The 22,424-nt window shown below is 44.4% G+C and overlaps 1 protein-coding gene across 1 annotated transcript in view; it reads right to left on the bottom strand.

Moving 5' to 3' along the window:
- CCDC192 (coiled-coil domain containing 192) overlaps positions 1-22,424 on the bottom strand; it is a 937,988-nt gene that overhangs the window by 705,985 nt on the left and 209,579 nt on the right. The gene's annotated exons all lie outside the window — the stretch shown is intronic.

Raw genomic sequence — 22,424 nt, 5'->3', positions numbered from 1 at the left:
GTCCTATTAAAATCTTCATATTAGAAGAAACGTAGCTAAAAGAAAACACACAAAATTCTAAAACAACATGCAGAAGGTTATTGAGCAGCAAAATTATTATGACAGACTGTTCAAATTCAATGTAAATGCACTGACAGTTCCTCGTCCATGTTCAACCCCTGGGGCACCGTGGTGTTGAATCTTATGATAAATTTGGACTCTAACTTTCTGAGTTCCAGAAGTCTATTCCCACCTCTTTTGTTGTGGGGGACACAATCAATAACGGCAAATTTTACGAGATTGGCATTACTTTTATGGTGCTCTTGGAAATGCCGAGCTACAGGATAGGTTTTGTCGTTTTTTCCAATCGCTCTCAAATGTTCCAATACTCGCTTTTTACCCTTATGGATGGTACTCCCAATGTAGTATTTGGAACATGGGCATTTCAAAGTATAGACGGCATATTCAGTATTGCAGTTCAAATGTTTTTGTATAATCCATGGAGTTTCACTGCTGCTGAATTTGATAGATTTTACACTACTGCTAAATTTGCAGGCCTTACATTGATTACATGTAAAGAAACCTTTAACATCATTGTCTTTTTTGGGGGTGGGGATCATATTACTGCATAAATGATCACGCAGTGCCCTCGGTTTTCGGAACGTTAGGGATGGATGATCTCCTATGCAATCCCTAAGATCATTGTCAGTTTTCAGAACTTCCCAAAATTTGCCAAGACTTCTTTTCACTTCCCACGCATGAGTACTATATGTGGTAATGAATCTTACTGTTTCTTCAGATTTAGATTCAGTAGGTTTAGGAAATAACAGATCCTGTCGATTGAGAGTTTCTACTCTAGTGATAGCTTTTTCAACAACCTTAGGGCTGTAGCCCGTGACAGAAATCTTTCTTTCATGATTGTTTTTTCCTGTTCAAACTTGTCAGCTGTACTACAGTTTCTGTGTGCTCGTAGTAGCTCTCCAAAGGGTATGCTGTTAATTAAGTTGCGGGGATGGCAACTAGCTGCATGGAGCAAGCTGTTACCAGCCGTTGCTTTCCTGAACAGTGAGCTAACAATGGTATTACCGCTAACCTCTAATTTGAGGTCTAGAAATTCCATGGTGTTCTTACTGATCTGATGTGTGAATTGGAGATTCAACTGGTTGTTGTTGAGACTTTGCACAAATTCAGTAGCTTGTGCATCAGTACCGCTCCACACACAAAAGATGTCGTCTATATGGCGTAGCCAGAGGACGGCGTAGTCTTTAAATAGCCTGATGTTGTAGACTACCTGCTCCTCCCACCAGCCCAGGTAGATACCTGCAAAGCTGGGGGCGAAGCAGGTCCCCATCGCCGTCCCCTTGTCTGCCTGAAGATGGTATTGCCAAAAAGGAAAAAATTGTTACTCAAGCATAGCTCAATCATCTTGAGTAACATCTCGGTGTGTCGGAGAAAACATAACTGTCTCTTATTGAAAAACTGTCTGCAAGCTTCTAGACCCAGATGTTGCGGAATGCTAGTGTACAGACTACAAACATCTAGGCCTAGCATAAGGTAGTTGGGGGACCACTCAATGTCGTTGATCTGTCGTAGGAAATCACTGGTATCTAGAACAAATGATGAGAGCGATTGTACCAGTGGTTGCAGAAAATAATCTACGTACTTGGACGTGTTTTCCAGAGCACTACCACAAGACGACACAATCGGCCTTCCGGGTGGCCTCTGGGCATCTTTATGTAACTTAGGAAGCAAATACAACACAGGAAGTTTGGGATATTTACACGCCAGATAGGAAAATTCGTCAATACTCAATATACCCTGATCTTTCCATTCAGTGATTTGGTTGGCTACACATTGCATTGCCTGGTCATATTCAATTCTAGGGGTTTGACAGTACCTATTGGTATCAGATAACTGTGAGTATCCTTCTTGTTTGTACATATCAAGCGGCCAGATAACAACATTACCCCCTTTGTCACTTTGTTTGATAACAAATTCATGATTAGATTCTAATGCAATCAAAGCTTTGCGTTGTTTAGCAGTTAAATTGTTTCTAGTCAATTTCTTGTGTGATTTGAGTCTCTTAAGCTCATTGATCATACCTTTTTCAAAACAATTAATTGCTTCGCAATTTACTTGGGGTAAAAACACTGATTTTTGTTTAAATGGTGTAGGAGCCATCAAATCAGTGTTGGCCACATTCGCAGTCGGGTCCACATTCAACCCACTCACTTCAGCTAGTTCATGGACAGTGTGTAATGTCTCAATGTCTCCCATTTGAAGGCCTGCATGATCACTCACTCGTTCACCAATGATAATCTAGATACCAGTGATTTCCTACGACAGATCAACGACATTGAGAGGTCCCCCAACTACCTTATGCTAGGCCTAGATGTTTGTAGTCTGTACACTAGCATTCTGCAACATCTGGGTCTAGAAGCTTGCAGACAGTTTTTCAATTAGAGACAGTTATGTTTTCTCCGACACACCGAGATGTTACTCAAGATGATTGAGCTATGCTTGAGTATGTCGTTGATCTGTCGTAGGAAATCACTGGTATCTGGATTATCATTGGTGAACGAGTGAGTGATCATGCAGGCCTTCAAATAGGAGACATTGAGACATTACACACTGTCCATGAACTAGCTGAAGTGAGTGGGTTGAATGTGGACCCGACCGCGAATGTGGCCAACACTGATTTGATGGCTCCTACACCATTTAAACAAAAATCAGTGTTTTTACCCCAAGTAAATTGCGAAGCAATTAATTGTTTTGAAAAAGGTATGATCAATGAGCTTAAGAGACTCAAATCACACAAGAAATTGACTAGAAACAATTTAACTGCTAAACAACGCAAAGCTTTGATTGCATTAGAATCTAATCATGAATTTGTTATCAAACAAAGTGACAAAGGGGGTAATGTTGTTATCTGGCCGCTTGATATGTACAAACAAGAAGGATACTCACAGTTATCTGATACCAATAGGTACTGTCAAACCCCTAGAATTGAATATGACCAGGCAATGCAATGTGTAGCCAACCAAATCACTGAATGGAAAGATCAGGGTATATTGAGTATTGACGAATTTTCCTATCTGGCGTGTAAATATCCCAAACTTCCTGTGTTGTACTTGCTTCCTAAGTTACATAAAGATGCCCAGAGGCCACCCGGAAGGCCGATTGTGTCGTCTTGTGGTAGTGCTCTGGAAAACACGTCCAAGTACGTAGATTATTTTCTGCAACCACTGGTACAATCGCTCTCATCATTTGTTCTAGATACCAGTGATTTCCTACGACAGATCAACGACATTGAGTGGTCCCCCAACTACCTTATGCTAGGCCTAGATGTTTGTAGTCTCTACACTAGCATTCCGCAACATCTGGGTCTAGAAGCTTGCAGACAGTTTTTCAATAAGAGACAGTTATGTTTTCTCCGACACACCGAGATGTTACTCAAGATGATTGAGCTATACTTGAGTAACAATTTTTTCCTTTTTGACAATACCATCTTCAGGCAGACACAGGGGACGGCGATGGGGACCTGCTTCGCCCCCAGCTTTGCAGGTATCTACCTGGGCTGGTGGGAGGAGCAGGTAGTCCACAACATCAGGCTATTTAAAGACCACGCCGTCCTCTGGCTACGCTATATAGACGACATTTTTTGTGTGTGGAGCGGTACTGATGCACAAGCTACTGAATTTGTGCAAAGTCTCAACAACAACCAGTTGAATCTCCAATTAACACATCAGATCAGTAAGAACACCATGGAATTTCTAGACCTCAAATTAGAGGTTAGCGGTAATACCATTGTTAGCTCGCTGTTCAGGAAAGCAACGGCTGGTAACAGCTTGCTCCATGCAGGTAGTTGCCATCCCCGCAACTTAATTAACAGCATACCCTTTGGAGAGCTACTACGAGCACGCAGAAACTGTAGTACAGCTGACAAGTTTGAACAGGAAAAAACAATCATGAAAGAAAGATTTCTGTCACGGGGCTACAGCCCTAAGGTTGTTGAAAAAGCTATCACTAGAGTAGAAACTCTCAATCGACAGGATCTGTTATTTCCTAAACCTACTGAATCTAAATCTGAAGAAACAGTAAGATTCATTACCACATATAGTACTCATGCGTGGGAAGTGAAAAGAAGTCTTGGCAAATTTTGGGAAGTTCTGAAAACTGACAATGATCTTAGGGATTGCATAGGAGATCATCCATCCCTAACATTCCGAAAACCGAGGGCACTGCGTGATCATTTATGCAGTAATAGGATCCCCACCCCCAAAAAAGACAATGCTGTTAAAGGTTTCTTTACATGTAATCAATGTAAGGCCTGCAAATTTAGCAGTAGTGTAAAATTATCAAATTCAGCAGCAGTGAAACTCCATGGATTATACAAAAACATTTGAACTGCAATACTGAATATGCCGTCTATACTTTGAAATGCCCATGTTCCAAATACTACATTGGGAGTACCATCCATAAGGGTAAAAAGCAAGTATTGGAACATTTGAGAGCGATTGGAAAAAACGACAAAACCTATCCTGTAGCTCGGCATTTCCAAGAGCACCATAAAAGTAATGCCAATCTCGTAAAATTTGCCGTTATTGATTGTGTCCCCCACAACAAAAGAGGTGGGAATAGACTTCTGGACCAATTTTATCATAAGATTCAACACCATGGTGCCCCAGGGGTTGAACATGGACGAGGAACTGTCAGTGCATTTACATTGAATTCGAACAGTCTGTCATAATAATTTTGCTGCTCAGTAACCTTCTGCATGTTGTTTTGGAATTTTGTGTGTTTTCTATTTGCTACGTTTCTTCTATTATGAAGATTTTAATAGGACTTTGCCTTTATCATTGTCTTAGGTGTCACAAGTACTTACCCAACAGTGACTGAGGAGAATTTCGTTGGCATCCTAAAGTGCACCAGCCCACTGGGGCTTTGATCAATGCCTGACCTAATTTTGAATGAACTCTATATTAAGCATGGAATTTTCAAGGCACCTGGACTTGGCCCACTAGGGCAATAGTTCTTCAGTTCCTTAAGCGTTTACTATGTAATTTGTCAGCTCACTAGGGCAGTACTGATCCACAGCAATGTTTATTGTAAGCCTTTGGCTTTGCCGCTAGGGTATATATCTGTTTTATTTCAGCCGCTAGCACGCGGTAACTCGCTTAGCTCAGTGGTCTGGGCCACCCCGTATATTACTCTTTTGAGATCAGGGGTTCGTATCCGCTCTTAACAGAGTTGTTTGATTTATAATGTTTGACATTATTATTTCAGCAGTGCAATTTATAATTTATCATTCAGTTATTACTGAACTTTTCATGCTTTACCCGAAGCAGAGGTTTGTGCTGTGTTGTGAACTCGCGTCATCATACTAGGCGATGGTCTTTAAATTGTGAAATCATGCTTTAAAATGTTTATAATTGTGCTTTTGGATTGCCGTTATGAGTAATACATATATTCCAGTCATCTTCAATGTTAGTACAAACACCGATTTGAAAATTGTGTAAAAGCGAAGTATTTTGTTTATGTTCTTATCACGTGACATTGTTTTTCACTTTATTATTCACACTGAGATACACAAAGTTTGCCCGTGATGAAGGAGTAGGCTTACTCCGAAACGCGTAGGACGTTGTATCAGCAATAAACTGCACCATTTACTGAGGCCACGGCTCCTGTGTTGTTCTTTCTGATATCGCTAGAAGGAAGACGCTGGTGGAGTGTGTTGAATATATATATATATATATATATATATATATATATATGTGTGTGTGTGTATTAAAAAAAAATCTTTATTAATTTTATTGTTATTTAAGTACTTTAAGTATGTTTACGTTAGTTATATTTATTATTTCATTAATTTTAAATTACTTTTAACTATTTAAAAAATTCGATATTTTGACTATCTATATTTTTTACAACGATATTTTTGATTCGATATTTTTGTACTTACCTGTTTGGAGATAGGAAGTCGATATTTTGGCATTCTATATTTTTTACTCGATATTTTTTTAGTTCTATATTTTTGCCATCGATATTGTTTCAGTGATCCTTTTCTGTAGTAATGGCTCAGTCACCTAACTGGGCTTCAGTTTTTGGAGTACGTGAGCTTGCCATGATGAGCAGGGTTTGCATAGTAGGGACTTGCACACCTAAGGGTGGGTGGGTGTATGGAGGTAGTGGGTTCTACACAAAGGCTGAGCACCATGGGGGGCTCCTCTGTTATGGCAGAGGAGCGTGGCCCCACTAGGTGGTAGCAGAGGTAAACACTGGAAAAATAAAATGATAATAAACCAATTTTATTATCCTTTTATTTTATTTTACTTGCGGTTGCCAGCGGCATTTCATTGGGCAGGGCCATGCATTCTACAACAGCAGTGGGTAGGCAGAGTGACCATACCGTCATGCACCCTTAGCATTTCTCCACCTGGCTGTGGTACAAACAGGTGGGGAAAAGCCTCTGGCTCCCAGACACAGTATCAGCGCTGAACCACAGCACTTAGACCAACCCCAGCCATGCACTTATGCTGGAAATAGGATTCCCAGCATGAGAGCAGCATCAGGAATTGCCATCTGGGAGCCTGCGCAGTGTGTTCAGCATGGGACCGGATCAGGAGAGGGTCAATGCAGCAGATAAGTTTTCTATATTTATTTTATTTTGTCTGTTCCCAAATCCCCCCCCCCCCCACACTGCTTCAGATCCTGTGCAGCCCCCTCTGCTGGGCACTGAGCGCAGACTGTGCATTGTATGGGATTCCTACCTAATCTGGCTTGGATCTACCAATAGATGGGGAAGCTCCTGCTCCACAAACTGTGCGTAGTAGGAGCTTCCCTATCTATTGGGGCTTGTGTCTTTTGAGGGACTCTGCTCTACGGACAGTCTGCACACAGAAAGATGATGTGCGTAGTAGGGGCTTGCCCACTAACATCGCTTGCATTTCAGGAGGGTTAGGACTCTACGCATAGTTTGTGCACTGAGCACAGACTGTGCGTAGTAGGGGCTTAAGTCTCTGGAAAGAGTTGATTCTCCTATTAACATGACCAGAGAATCTGGATTTCATTAAAGACACGGCGGCTGACATTATGCATTATCCTTTAATAGCAACTCACAGCAGCCGCACTACATCATAAAGGATAAAGCTCTAGAGTTTACAGAACAGTGGACAAAGGATGTATCCAGGAGATGATCTGCCTCTTTTAAAAGAATCGCAGCAGGAAAGAACTTCATAAACGGTGAAATCCAAGTAGAGCTTGAAAAAACATCTTGGAATAAACTTCAGTGTCTTAAATGGAAAGCACCAGACAGTTAAACGGAATTACCTGAAAGGAGAAAGAAAGGATTAAGAACCAAATCCATAGAGAAGAGCCTAGAGAACCAAAAAACGTCATAACATTCAATAAAGATAACAGGAGCATAAGCACAATTGATAGTATAACAACAATTGAAGTAAGCAATAAGTTCATTAATAGTCATATCAAAAGTTGTAAAAGGGAGGAGGGAGGGATAATGTCAGCCTCCGTGTCTTTAATGAAATCCAGATTCTCAGGTCATGTTAATAGGAGAATCACAATTTCATTACAAGACCGGAGGCTACATTATGCATGTTCGTAGCCCCGAAGGACAACATCAGACATATGCTTGATAGGCTTACAATAATGACGAACAAAGGTGTTAGCATTTGACCAGTCAGCAGCTCTAAGGATATCATCCAGCTTACCACCTGACCAAAAGGATTTACAGGCCATAGCTCCTCTGATAGAATGTGCTTGAAACTTTGAAAGGTGAATACCAGCAAGACTCATGGTAGACTTAACCCATCTAGCTATGGAGGTGGAGGAAACAGGTTTAAAAGGTCTAACAAAAGAAACTAAAAGTTGATTAGCATCATTAGGGCGTAGGTTAGACATCCTCGCGTCATACTCTTTCATACAAGCAACCACACAAAGTTTAGGGAAAGTGTCAAAACGAAGATAAAAAATAAAATCTGACATGGTTTTAGTTCTTCATAGTAATTCAAACTTTACACCAAACATATCGTAACATCTATTAGCAATATCTAAGCTTTTGATGTCAGACACTCTCCTACACGAGATTAAACACAAGAGAGTGGCGAGTTTGAAGGAGAGAAATTTTCTATTAAGGGAAGAGTTATCTAGCCAAGAACAAAAAAGGTCTAGAATAGACTTAACATCCCAAAGGGTCTGATACTTCGGTCTAGGGGGTCTCCTTAGCCTAATACTCTTTAGGACTCTACAAATGATAGCATTTTTACCTACCGATTTACAGTTGATAGGAGAGTGTCCCGCAGAGATTGCGGATCTAAAGCAATTAATAGTACGATAGGAGAGGCCTCTGTCAAATTGTTCGACAAGAAAATTTACGATATTGACGACAGGATTCTCCACGGGATCCAGACTCCTTTCCAAGCACCAATGAAACCATTTCTTCCAAATGTTGTTGTACCTAAGGTGTGTTCCAGGTGCCCATGATTCTCCGAGAAGAGAGAGAGCTTACGACGAAAGTCCAGACAGCTTTAGATTGCCTGACACTTTCCAGGCAAGAAGGTTCAAATTCCCCTCGAGAATAAGATGATGATCTTCCCCGTCTGCGTTTGAGACCAGGCCTCTGGACGCTGGGATCAGAAAGGGAATGTTGCATGCTAGTTCCAGGGCTGTCGGGAACCAAGCTTGGGAAGGCCAAAAGCGAGTTATTAGGATCAGGAAAAATTCTTCCATTCTGACTTTCTGAAGGACCCTCTGAATCAATGCAAAAGGAAGGAAGGCATAACCCAAGAAGTGAGACCATGTTTGTAGGAACGCGTTCACAGCAAGTGCGCCTGGGTCTGGCATCCAACTGAAGTAGTTGGGTAATTGGAAGGTCAGCCTGCTGGCAAATAAGTCCACGTCTAGGGGACCCCAAAAATGGAAGAGGGCATTGAAGATGCTCACATTGAGCTTCCAGTCTGTGAAATCTAGAAGGAATTTCGAATTCCAATCTGCAGAAATGTTTGATTTCCCGGGAAGATATTCTGCCCTGAGGGAGATTTTGTGTTCCAGACAGAACATCCAAAGTTTCTTGGCAAGATTGGAGAGGTCTGCCGATCTCGTTCCTCCAAGACGATTGATATAAGCCACAGCAGAAATGTTGTCCATTTTCAGAACAACCGACCTCCCTTGAAGGGAATGTTTGAAGCTCATAAGAGCGTATAAACCAGCTGTCTATTCCAGAAAATGTATGTGCTGAGAAGATTCCGTCAGGGTCCACAACCCGCCGGTGTTCTGGTCTTGCAAACGTGCACCCCAGCCATGAAGGCTGGCATCTGATTCTAGGATAAAATCCGGGGATGAAGCGGAGATTTCTTTGCCGTTCCAGGCATCTAAGTTGTCCAGCCACCAAAAGAGCTCCACTCTGGCATCTGGGTCCAGAGAGACAAGATCTTAGTACCAGAGACCTGAATTGAGCGCTTTCCTCTTTATTCTCTGAAGTGCGTGGTAATTCAGAGGACCGGGAAAGATGGACTGGATAGAAGAAGAAAGAAGGCAAGAAGTCTGGCTAGTTCACGGAGGGTTAAAGATTCATGTTTTAAGACTGACCGGATCTCCTTTCGGATCTTGGCAATCTTCTTGGGAGGAAGAAGGAGAAGACATTTCAAGGTGTCTAGTGTGAACCCAAGGAACTCTATGGTCTTGCACGGAGAGAGAATGGACTTTTCTCTGTTTATGATGAAACCTAGACTCTCTATTAGATTCATGGAAGTATTGAGATCTCTCAGGAGGTCTGAATGGGATTGGGACATGATAAGAATATCGACCAGGTAGATGATGAGACGGATACCCGTTTCTCTCAGAATTGTAACGATAGTCTTCATAATCTTGGTGAAGCACCAAGGGGCAGACGAGAGGCCGAATGGTAGTGCTTGAAATTGGAACAGACGTTCCTTCCAAGCAAATTGAAGAAAAGCTTGATGGTCTTTGTACATAGGGATGGTGAAGTAAGCGTCCTTCAAGTCCAACTTGACTAGCCAATCTCCTTTGAGAAGGAGATCCCTCAGGAGGTGGATACCCTCCATTTTGAAGTGACGATAAACCAGAAATTTGACTTCTCAAAGGTTTATTGGGGGTCTCCACCCTTTGTCCTATTTCTGAACCAGAAAGTGTGTGCTTATGAATCTTGCTTTGGACCATGGAACGTCTAGTATTGCGCCCTTTTTGAGCATAGAAAGAATTTCTTCCTCCACGATCTTTTCTTGTTCCTCCGAAAGGACAAAGGGTTGGGGTAAATACGTTTGGAAGGGGACCTGTAAAAAGTCTATTTTGAAGCCCATAACAGTTTCTAGAACCCATGGGTCCTGGGTGATTGACTCCCAAACATGATAGAATTGCTTTAGTCTGCCCCCTACTATGGGATGGGGGAGAGAAGAAGAAAGAGTAGTACTTACTTGTAGTATTGGAGGTGTTGGGAGTACCACAACCTCTTGAACCTCTGTTTCTCGGACCTCTTTCTCTTTGGGGAAAGAATGGTTGTCTAGCCGGGTAGAAACCTCTTCCAGTACCTCTGAATGTCGAGTAGGGTCGTTGGTAGCCTCGGCCGGAAGAGCAACCCCTTCTCCCGGCCTGACCAAAAAGGTTGGTGTTAAACACACGTCTAAGGTTGTTTTGTGCCCTGTCAAGGGCACTGAAGGTTGATACATACTTGCCAATTTCCTTAATTATATCCTCTCCGAAAAGGAGGCCCTTCGGATTCTCAGAGGATTCTCTTTCTGCTATGTCTCCTAATTTGGGGTTTATTTTACTTAAAATAGATCTCCTCCCTTCAACATTTAAACTAGAATTAGCGTTGCCAAGGAGAACAACTTCCCTTTGGCTCCAGACTCAAATCATGTCAACATTTAAGGGGGTAGAGGAGAGGTGAGACTGCTCAGCCATGTCCAAGATTCTAACTAGAGGTCCAAGGACATCTAAGAGTCGGTCATGACAGCCTTTAAGTGCTCCCTCGAGGCCTTTTCTAGGGTCTCGCCCTAACTTGAATAAAAATTTGATAAGGTCTGGATCTACGTTTGGAGTCTGACAGACCTTCTCCTCAATAGTAGGTCTGGGAGATTCAGATCTCATGGTGTTTCGAGTATCTCTATCGAGAAGGTTTCTAAACCAACGTGTTACAAAGCGGGAAACATGATCTTGAGGGAACCACTTTGAACTATTGGGCCGTGAGATATTAAGTGAAGAGAACATCTCCTCACCAATAGGGTTAAAAATCGTATTTTTAGAGGCTGGCTCGGTTTCAGGTTGTAGATAAAAGTCAGGTTCAACCTCATCTAAGTCTAGTACGAACTCAGTGTCCAGATCCCTGGAGACGCAGCCTTCAGAGGAAGAGGAGTCAAATTCAATGTTATTATTTTAATTAGCACTACTACAAAATGTGCCGCGAGGGACACCGTCCAAATGTGTGCCGCCATGAGCACCGTTCAAAGCAGTGTCGCGAGGGACATCAAGTGAGGCGCTGTGGCCTCCCATCTAAAGTGAGGTGCTAGGACCTCCCGTTCTGTAAGAGGCGCTAGGGCCTGTAGTGCTTTCACAATGTTTAGTCTTTTTAGACCTCTTGCCGGGTTTAGGGGAAATATCTTGGGACTCACACGGTCTCTTAGAGAACATAACTTCCTTCACGGAAGACATCATACTGGATTTAATCTCCTGTTGAAGGAATTTCTTAAGTGAATGGTTAACCGGCGCAGGTGAACTTGCCGTAGCATCATCTGAATCCATGTCGGACATGGTGAATCTCCAAGATCCTTGAGTAGGGGTATTTATGTGATTAAGATCAAAGAATAATGAAATGAAATGAAATGAAATGCTTCGGGGTTCTGAAGACTCTCAATCGCACCCTTGACCTTCTACCTTTAGAGGCTAGACAAACTATGACCCAAGCCTTAGTGACTTCCCGTATAGACTACGGCAATGTGCTATTCCTCGCAACCACAGAAAAAAACATCAGGAGACTGCAGGTTCTCCAAAATACCGCAGCACGACTGGTCCTTAGACTACCCAAAAGAGCAGCCTCCAAACCAACTCTGGCTGCTCTACATTGGTTACCTATAAAAAAAAGGATCTTATTCAAAGCGCTTTTAATGTGCTATAGGATTACTTCGCACAAAGCCCCTCTTTATCTGGCGGACCTAGCCCTCACATATGAGCCTAACAGAACACTCCGCTCTAGGGGAACTGGCCTACTTAAAATCCCTCGTGTAAAAAAAGCCAGAATGGGAGGCCGCTCTTTCAGAGTGTTAGCGGCCAACAAATGGAACTCCCTTCTAGTGAACATCAGGTTAGCAGATACTGAAACTAAGTTTAGAAAACTATTAAAGACCTACGTGTACACCCTCTAGTTCTGGTCCCTCGACCACGGCTTCCTCTTTCTCCACAGCGCGGGGACACGCCGAGATGGCGTCGCCATGAGCTCTGCAAATCCCTTTATTATTATTATTATTATTATTAATTAAAATTATTAATAATGAATTTCCAATATTATAAATGAACAATAGTTACTTACCTGTAATCTGTGGTTCTCCAGTATTGGTGTCTTTCATAGATTCACATGCCTGAATCATTCCCCGTCGTCGGAGTGGGAGTCCCACGGTACATAAAAATAGCAATAATATGCCATAATTATACAGTAAATACCATTAGAATAAACCAGGAAGTAAATTAGTCCAACTACAGTAGGAAAAAAACTTCCACATCTATGACTATCATAGTCATTTTGTATAGTCCAAACTACAGCCAATCAGGCGCCAGCACCCACCAGAATGTTCTCCCCAGAGGCTCAGGCTCTCAGATTTTCTCGCAAGGAGTGAAGGTAACCCAAAATAGCCTAAAAAGCCTCTGAGGGGAGGTGGGCGGGTTGCATGTGAATCTATGAAAGACACCAATACTGGAGAACCACAGATTACAGGTAAGTAACTATTGTTCTTCTCCAGTATTAGGGGTGTCTTTCATAGATTCACATGCCTGAATCAGAGTAGCTAGCAGTACATCCTTGTCAGGCAGATGAGCATGTTTGTCAGCTTGCCAGTGAATAGTATGTAAAACAGTATAATTGAAAATACACATCTTGTTAACGTATAGTAGAATACAGTTCTGCAAGCAAAATTAACAAACATGGCATAAAAGAGCCTGACAGCTAAAAGGAGGTGGGAAACAGAGGCTCACCTTATTTGAAAAGGTTCCGCAGGACTGCTCGACCCACAGACGTATCTGCTTCGCTGGCTGTCTCCAGACAGTAATGCTTGGTGAATGTATGGCGGCTAGCCCAAGTAGCCGCTCTGCAAATTTGCTGAATTGGGACTCCAGCAAATAAAGCCGTTGATGAAGCCATCGCTCTTGTGGAATGCGCTCTAGGAACTGTCTGCAGCGGTCGTCCCGCTTGCGTATGGCAGAAGGCAATGGCAGACGAAATCCATCTTGCAATTGTCTGTTTAGAGACTGCCTGCCCCTTACGAATAGTCCCGTAAGTGATGAACAGCTGATTGGAAGAGCGCAAGGAGGATGTTCTCTGCAGATAGAATTTAAGACATCTCTTGACATCCAAGGTATGCAATGCTTTTTCTGCTTGTGATTGCGGATTAGGAAAATATGTTTTCAGAACTATAGGCTCATTGAGGTGGAATTCCAAGGGTACCTTGGGAATGTATTTTGGATTAGTGCGGAGCACTACAGAGTCGCTTGTAAATTGCAGAAAAGGCTGTTGGATTGTAAAGGCCTGGAGGTCACTGACTCTTCTGGGGGATGTCAACGCCAGTAACAATGCCACTTTCCAAGAGAGATATTTGAGGTCAGCCTTGTGAATGGGTTCGAAAGGATGACGCATAAGTTGTGCCAAGACTACATTGAGATGCCACATCGGTGGAGGTCGGCGTATTGGAGGAAACATCCTAAAGAGTCCCTTGAAGAATTGTTGTACAACCCTAGTCGAGTACAAGGAAGTAGAACCGTCTTGCCGATATCTGGATATCGCTGCCAGGAACACCTTTAAAGTTGCGTGAGATAGACCTAATTTTGCCAAATGTAGGAAGAACGGTAGAATCTCTTCCGGTGTTGCTGAAAACGGGTGAAGCCCATTTGTCTGACACCAAATGCAGAAACGTCTCCATTTCAGACTGTAAGTCCTTATTGTGGACGGTGCCCTCGCCCTGGCCAATACCTCTTTGTATTCTTCTGGGATGTTCAAGTGGGCGAACTCCCGGTATTCAGGTGCCAGGCTGCTAATTTCAGAGATGCTGGATCTGGGTGACAGACCTGACCGTCCTGCATACCGAGTAGATTTGGGACTGGATCCAATTGAATTGGTTTGCAGTCTGATAGCAGAAGGAGTTCCGTGAACCAATATTGGCGCGGCCATCTGGGTGCAATTAGGATTAGTCTGCACGGTTCCTTCTTTACTTTCCGCAGAACTCTGGGTACTAGAGGGATTGGAGGAAATGCATACGCATAACTTAGGGACCAGTCTAGAGAGAACGCATTCCCTTGAGAGTCCTTTTGGGGATGCCAGCTTGCGAAGAGCCTGCATTTGCTGTTGGTCTTTGTAGCGAATAGATCTATGTCTGGGCGACCCCATAGTCGAAAGATGCGCTCCACCGTCTGTTGGTGGAGCTCCCACTCGTGAGTGGAGACCTTCGTTCTGCTGAGCGAGTCTGCCAAGACATTCTCTATCCCTGGAACGTGTACCGCTTGAAGATGTACATCGTGTTCCAAAGCCCACGTCCACAACTCCTGGGCTTCCTGGGAGAGGAGGAGAGATCGAGTTCCCCCTTGCTTGTTGACATAGTGCATGCTTGTTGTGTTGTCCGTCTTTATCAACACATTGGAGCCTTGAATGACTGCATGAAACGCCTTGAGCGCCAGAAAAATGGCTCTGAGTTCCAAGCGGTTTATGTGCCAACGCTGTTGCAGGGCAGTCCACTTGCCACTGATAGTGAGGCCTTGAAGGTGCGCTCCCCAACCCTCGAGAGAGGCATCTGTCGTGATGGTGAGGCTTGGTGGCTCTTGGAGAAACGCACACCCCTCTTGAAGATGTCGTTTTTGCATCCACCATCTGAAAGAGTCTTGCATTGTCGGTGTGATCCTGATCATATCCTCGAACGTTCCTGAGACCTGCAGCCACTGCTGGGTCAGTTCTTCCTGTAGAGGCCTCATTCTGAGGCGACAGTTCGGTAACAATGGGATGCAAGAAGAGGCCATCCCCAGAAAGGATTTGAATATCCGAACAGAAACTGACTTTTTTGACAACAGTTTCTGTGCCATGTCCCTTATCCTGAGTTGTCTTTCTTCCGAGACAAAGGCTCGAAGTTCCTGAGTGTCCAAAGTTGCTCCCAAGAAGGTTTGTCTTTGTGACGGTTGCAGCTTGGATTTTTCGTGGTTGATGGAGAGGCCCAGGGACTTGAACAGGTGTAGACATAGTTGCAGATGCGAATGAACGACTGCTCGAGAACTGGCCTTTATAAGGCAGTCGTCTAAGTATGGGAATATTTGGATTCCCTGTAGCCGGAGATGCGCCGCCACTGGAGCCAGAACCTTGGTGAAAACTCTTGGCGCCGACCGTAGTCCAAAAGGTAGAACCTTGAATTGGTAATCCCTGCCAGCCACCCTGAAGCGCAGGAACTTTCTGTGACGTGGTAGAATTGGGATATGGAAATACGCATCTTGGAGATCTAAAGTGACCATGTGATCCCTTGCTGCCAAAAGATGCAATATTTCCTGGAGCGATAACATCCTGAATGTCAATTTCCTCAAGTATTTGTAGATCTAGAATCGGGCGCCACTCTCCATTCTTCTTCTTTATCAGAAAGAATCTGGAGTAAAACCCCATTCCTTTCATCTTTTGAGGCACGCTCTCGATCGCTCCCTTCTGCATCATTATTCTGATTTGAGCAAATAATTCCTTCAGGTGAGCTGGGGGGGGTCCTTTTGGAGCAACGTTTGGGGGAAATCTCTCGAATTCTAGGGCATGACCCTTGGATACTATGTCCAGGACCCATTTGTCTGAAGTTATTGACTGCCAACTTGAGTAAAATTTGGATATTCGCCCTCCAATTTTTTCTTTTGAATAGGGCAGCGGTGGCGGCAGGTGAAAAATGTCATTGTCTTTTATCCTTTCCTCGGTAACTTGATCTACCCTTGTTTTGGAGATAGGAAGGCTTTCTTTGGTTGTAAGACTGATAGCGTTGAGTCTGGTACCTTTGGTTATTTTGCCTGTAAGAGGATTGCTGGCCATATCCACCTCTGGTAGAGGACGCTCCCCGTCCTCTCGCTCCTCGAAAGGGCGGCTTTCGGAACTGAAGAGACACTAAGGATTTCGCAGTTTCTGAATCCTTCTTTATAGTTTGCAAGGCTTCTTCTACCTGAGGCCCAAACAGATATTCACCATCATATGGTAGATCTAGTACCTTATGTTGAACTTCTTGTCTAAAAGAAGTAGATCGCAGCCACCCCTGCCGGCGAAGAACTGCAGCTCCTGCCAGCTGCCGAAAACCTGTTGAGGCCACATCCACAGCTGAATCGATAATATCCTCCGAGATTCTTTGGCCTTCATGAAGTATCTTGAGCGCCTCAGTCTTTGAAGTTTCAGGTATAAGATCAAGATATGGTGCGATATCAGACCACATTTGCCGGTCATATCTTCCTAATATGGCCAATGAATTTGCCGCTCTAACTGTCGTAGCCGCCATAGTAGAGACACGTTTTCCAATAGAATCCAAGCGTTTGCCATCCCTGTCAGGAGGGGCCGTAAGCTGGGACGAAGGATTTCTAGCCCTCTTCTGTGCCGCTTGAATTATTACAGAGTCCAGTTTAGGCTGTCCTATAAGGCACGCTGGAGATTTGTCTGGAGCCCTGTACTTCTTCTCCAAACGTGGTAGGACTGGAGGAATGGATGCTGGTGTCGCCATGACCTTAATCCCCTCCTGCCAGATGAAATCAATGATGGGAATCGACTTAACCTGTCGCCTTGGTTGGTCTTTAAAGTCATAAAGAAAACAATCTTGTTCCTTATGCTCCATATCGATATGAAAACGTTTAGTGGCGCGTTCCATCAAGAGATGGAAGCCAACCACATCCACTGGTGGAGAAATCGAAACTGCTTGGCGCGAAGGGGAAGGTGTGTGCTCTTGATATTCATCCCACTCCGACTCATCTTGAACCTCACCTTCCTCCCTTTGTTCCTCTTCCTCCGAAGACAAAGGTTCGGCTCCTTCCGCATGTACCTGTGAAGCAGGCGATGCAGGAAGTACTGGTTGCAAAGTTGGTGTCGGCACCTCAGTAGTAGGAGTAGTCGGTTCTGAGCCCGCTGGTTCTGAAGGTGGGAACCTCCTATAGTAATCATCCAACATGTATTGGAGATTGGACAGTAAAGCCATAGGCATTTGAGTGAGTGGTATGGAATCCACCTTGGATGGCATCTGCACTTCTGGATGATCTTCCTCCTGTTCATCCTCCTTCAACTGAATATTCAATTCAGAAGGACTTGTAGCCACTCCAAACCTCTGATCTGTCTCCTCCTCACTATCCGAGTCCAGAAGACGGTCAGGAACTTGCATCGTCGGTTTTGGTGTTACGAAAACCGTAGACGGAGACCATACTTGCAACGCGGTACAGGATGAAAGCTGCGGCGTCGACGGTGCGTTTTCCAATTCAGTGGCCGATATTGTAGGTGCCGTTGAAATTGCCGTCGACTGGATGGACTTCGTCGACGGTACATCCCTCGAGGACGGTACGCCCTTCGTGGACGGTACCCCCTTTACCGACGATATACCCTTCGTCGACGGTACGTCCCTCGTCGACGGTACACCTTTCGTCGACGGTGCGCTCTTCGTCGACGGGACACCCTTTGTCGACGGTATACCCTTCGTCGACGGTCTCGTCTCCGTCGACGGTATGCTCTTCGTCGACGGTATGATCGTCGACGACTGGGTGGCCGTCGTCGACGGATTGATCTTCGTCAACGGGATTTTAATCGTCGACATGGAGGCCTTCGTCGACGGAACGCTAGTCGTCGTCGGAATGACCTTCGTCGGCGGCAGCGCCGTCGACGATATTGTCGCTGACGATCTTCTCGATGACGGCAAGGCTTTCAGACTCGATGTCGACGAGGAATCGCCGACGGCCGTCGTCGACGAGATAGGCCTTACCGTCACGTAAACCATAGTTGGGGAAGACGAAGCCGTCGTCATAATCATTGACGATTTAGGAGATGAGAAGGTCATCGTCGACGTGGATGACGCATCGGCGGAGGTCTTCGTCGACGAGCTGACAGAGGAAGGCGTCTGAAAAGATGAGTCCTGAGAGGAACTCTTGACAGTTTTTTGAGGCAAGTTCTTGGCGGGCTTTTTATGAGATGAACTCTCCATGTCTTTGCCTGAAGAGGCAGCCCTTGAACATGAAGGTTTGTCAGAACCTTTAGGTGGTTGATTTTTCTTAGCAACCTTAGCCTCAGAAGATGGTTGATGTTCAGACGCAGGCCTCTTCCTAGACACTGAAGTGGAACCTGAGGCAATACTGTCAACATCAGACACAGCTTTATCAGAATTCTTTAGCTTTTGTAGCCACAAAAGCAATCGACCTTCTCTGTCTCTCTGGGTCTTAGGAGGAAATTTCCTGCAGATCTTACAGTCTTTGACTAGATGATCTGGGTAGAGACAATATATACATTTCTCATGAGGATCCTCTTTAAAAAGCCGGAGCTTACCACAGGATTCGCAGGCTCTGAAAAGAGACTTCCTTGAAGACATTTCAACTGGAAAGTAGAGATATATCAAAAGAAACTGAGCAGAGCTCAGGGAGACTCCCTTCACACGACGTGCGGTAGAAAATCTGAGAGCCTGAGCCTCTGGGGAGAACATTCTGGTGGGTGCTGGCGCCTGATTGGCTGTAGTTTGGACTATACAAAATGACTATGATAGTCATAGATGTGGAAGTTTTTTTCCTACTGTAGTTGGACTAATTTACTTCCTGGTTTATTCTAATGGTATTTACTGTATAATTATGGCATATTATTGCTATTTTTATGTACCGTGGGACTCCCACTCCGACGACGGGGAATGATTCAGGCATGTGAATCTATGAAAGACACCCCTAATACTGGAGAATCCTCTCTCCTCTTTTTTTTTACACTTTAAAACTTCAAATTTTATAAACCTTTTTTTTTTTTATTTATATGTAAAAAAGGGGGGGATAAGGTTCAGGTAAGTAAAAGGTAAGGTAACCTCTAAATCTCAGAATTCTGTGTATAGAATTTATATTTCTACTGTTGTTTCTATTATTTTAAATAAACCAGAAAGAAGGGCCAAAAAGGGGGGGAATGGCAAGTGATATCACAGGTCTGAAATGAGGAATCTCGGTAAGTATCTCCGGCAGCGGCTGAATCAAAGCAACTGACAAGTTGCGATAAACGCTCGAGCTCAGCCACTGCCGGAGGAGAGAGGAAAATCGATTGGGGAACGAGGCACGCAACGCGGGTGTTGCTAATGGCCGTTCTTCTAAAGCGTACTCTCCTAGAAGTGAACGACATGGGAGCGGACGTGTCGAAAGAAGTCTCGCTTCCAAAAGGTTGAGAAAACCGGTGAAACAAGCGCTCGCTCGCGCAAGGGAAAGAGGTAGATAAGGGCTCATACTAGGGGCAGACAACCATAAATTGGAGGTCGGTAGGGGGGGAAGGGAAGGGGAAGCCAGCGCCACCCCAGGTGAACAAGGGCAAGGTTTTAAGCTATGAAGTGAAAGTCAAAAGCAAAAACAGGCCAGATATTAAGGCTAAAATGCAATCAAAGGGCTATGAATAGTGCTAGATAACAAGCTAATCATTTACAATAACAAGATAATGATGTACAAGAGCATAAATATATAAAATATAAGTTTAAAGTCCATAACAAAAATAAAATATGGAGAAGTAAGGAGTAGTGACTTATCTGCTGACGAGCCGCTTTTAAAAGAGGCAGATCATCTCCTGGATAAATCCTTTGTCCACTGTTGTGTAAACTCTAGAGCTTTATCCTTTATGATGTAGTGCGGCTGCTGTGAGTTGCTAAGAAAGGATAATGCATAATGTAGCCTCCGGTCTTGTAATGAAATCTCCTGCGTCCTTCACATAAGTGGGTACACTTTTTACCAAAAAATAATTGCATAATCTCCATCATGTTCACCCACACTGGTAATTGCAGAGATTATTGGTCTGCCAGGTATTGGTGTAACATTCTTATGGACTTTTGGTATAAAGTATATGACTGGGAGGACTGGGAATTCTTAATGTATATATTGATATTGCTCAGATGAAAATAATCCTTCCCATTTCCATTGTTGCCGATCTTTTGTTAGGACTTCCTTTGCTTTGTTGTATTCCCTCATAGTGATCTTCTCATAGCATTTTTCGTTATTTAATTGTCTCTTAGCTTCTTGGATGAACAAGTTACTTACCTTCGGCAGCGCTTTTTCTGGTAGATACAGTATTTGCCTGTGGATTCCTCACCTTGTGAATATCCCCCTACGTCAGCATACGTTCAATAAACTCTTTTGTAGCACGCCGGCGTGGACGACGTCAGAGGAGCACGGCATCGCGCGCGACTTCGGCTGACATCACCGACTCCTTACTAGACCTACGTCGGCGTTATGACATCAGTCCCGCCCTTTTTTCCGTGCCTTCGAGGCACCCGGACGGACCAATGACAGCAGATATATATATACATACAGTGTACATAGTACATACAATTCAAAACTGCACACATAGTGCGTAGCAAAGGTATTAAAAACCCAATATATACATCACAATACATAAACTCAGGTATAACAGAGTGGACAACGGGTAGGCGGGTGGGTCAGTGAGGAATCCACAGGCAGATACTGTATCTACCAGAAAAAGCGTTACCGAAGGTAAGTAACTTTTTTCTTCTGATAGATACATCTGCCAGTGGATTCCTCACCTTGTGAATAGAGTCCCACAGCAGTCCCCACTCCCGGAGGAGGGTGTCAACTCTGTTATACCAAGAAATCTTGAAGGACAGAGCGCGCAAAGTGGCCGTCCCTCCTCACCTCGGTGTCCAAGCAGTAATGCCTTGCGAAAGTGTGGAGGGAGGCCCAAGTCGCAGCTCTGCAAATATCCTCAACAGGTACACCGCTAGATAAAGCAGAAGTTGCAGACTTTGCTCTAGTAGAGTGAGCTCTTATACCCTTAGGAGGGTCCTTACCCGCCAGGGAGTAGCAGATCTTAATGCATTATATTATCCATCTTGATAGAGTGCGTCTGTGTCCTAGCCACAGAGTCCGCCGTATCCATGCCACTCTGAATCACCTGGCGAGCCGCAGCCTGAGTGTCAGAAACCACCTCATTGAAGTTCTTTCTATCTTCCTCCGGAAGCTTAGATGACAACTGCTTAACCGTGTCCACCAAAGCATGTACATATCTGCCCACCAGACAAGTAGCATTTGTCGATTTCAGGGCCATGCTACTTGATGAGAACACCTTCTTTGCATTTTGATCCAACCTCTTTGAGTCCTTATCCCCTGGAACCTGGGGAAATGCACCTGCCGACCTCTTTGAACAAACAGCCTGAACAACCAGACTCTCTGGCGACGGATGGGATGTCAAGAACTCTGGGTCACCAGGTGCCACCCTATGACGTCTCGCCACTGTTCTAGACACCGCAGGAGCAGTCAGAGGCTTTTTCCAAACTTCCAATATTGGCTCAGTAAGAGCCTCAGTGAACGGAAGAGTCGGCTCAACAACAGATGAAGGTGAATGTAGAACCTCAGTAAGGATGTTAGATTTAAACTCTACCGAAGGCAAAGTTAAGTTCAACAGATCTGCAGCCTTTTTAATACCAACGTGGTATGGAGCCACATCTTTAGAGGGTACATAAGAAACTGCAGGCAATCTCCATTCAGGCGAAAATTCCAAACCACTTGCACTATGCAGATCCTCAAAATAATCTTCCTGATCCTGAAGTTCACCTTCCTCTTCTTCTGGATCCATGAGACACTGAGCTTTACGCCTCGACCACTCCAACCGAACCGAAGTGGTCGGATCAGTAACGACTCCGATTGAGCCGGGCCAGCGTCGAGTGAGGAGCTGGAACAGCCTGAGGATGGGAAAGTGGAACCGGCGTCGAATCTCGATTCCGATCCAGAGGTCGCTCCGGAGCCGGCGAAGCCGTGTGCGGAGTCGATGACCTCGGCGGCACCGAACCTAGCCAAGGTGGATATGGAGTTGGCATAAACGGCAGGAAAGGCGCCGGAGCATAAGCTTGAGGGGCACCCAAGTTGTATGACAATGGACCCATGGGACCAGCCGGTGCACCAGTGGGGTACATTGCTCTCGCATATACGCCATACATGGTGTTAAGGAAATGTGAGGGGTCCTGTCCAGGACCAGGAAACGGAGGGTACGAACCCACTGGTTG

Source organism: Lissotriton vulgaris, chromosome 3_1 (assembly GCF_964263255.1).
Source record: "Lissotriton vulgaris chromosome 3_1, aLisVul1.2, whole genome shotgun sequence".
Taxonomy (NCBI): domain Eukaryota; kingdom Metazoa; phylum Chordata; class Amphibia; order Caudata; family Salamandridae; genus Lissotriton; species Lissotriton vulgaris.
This window is presented reverse-complemented; position numbering and strand designations above follow the sequence as displayed.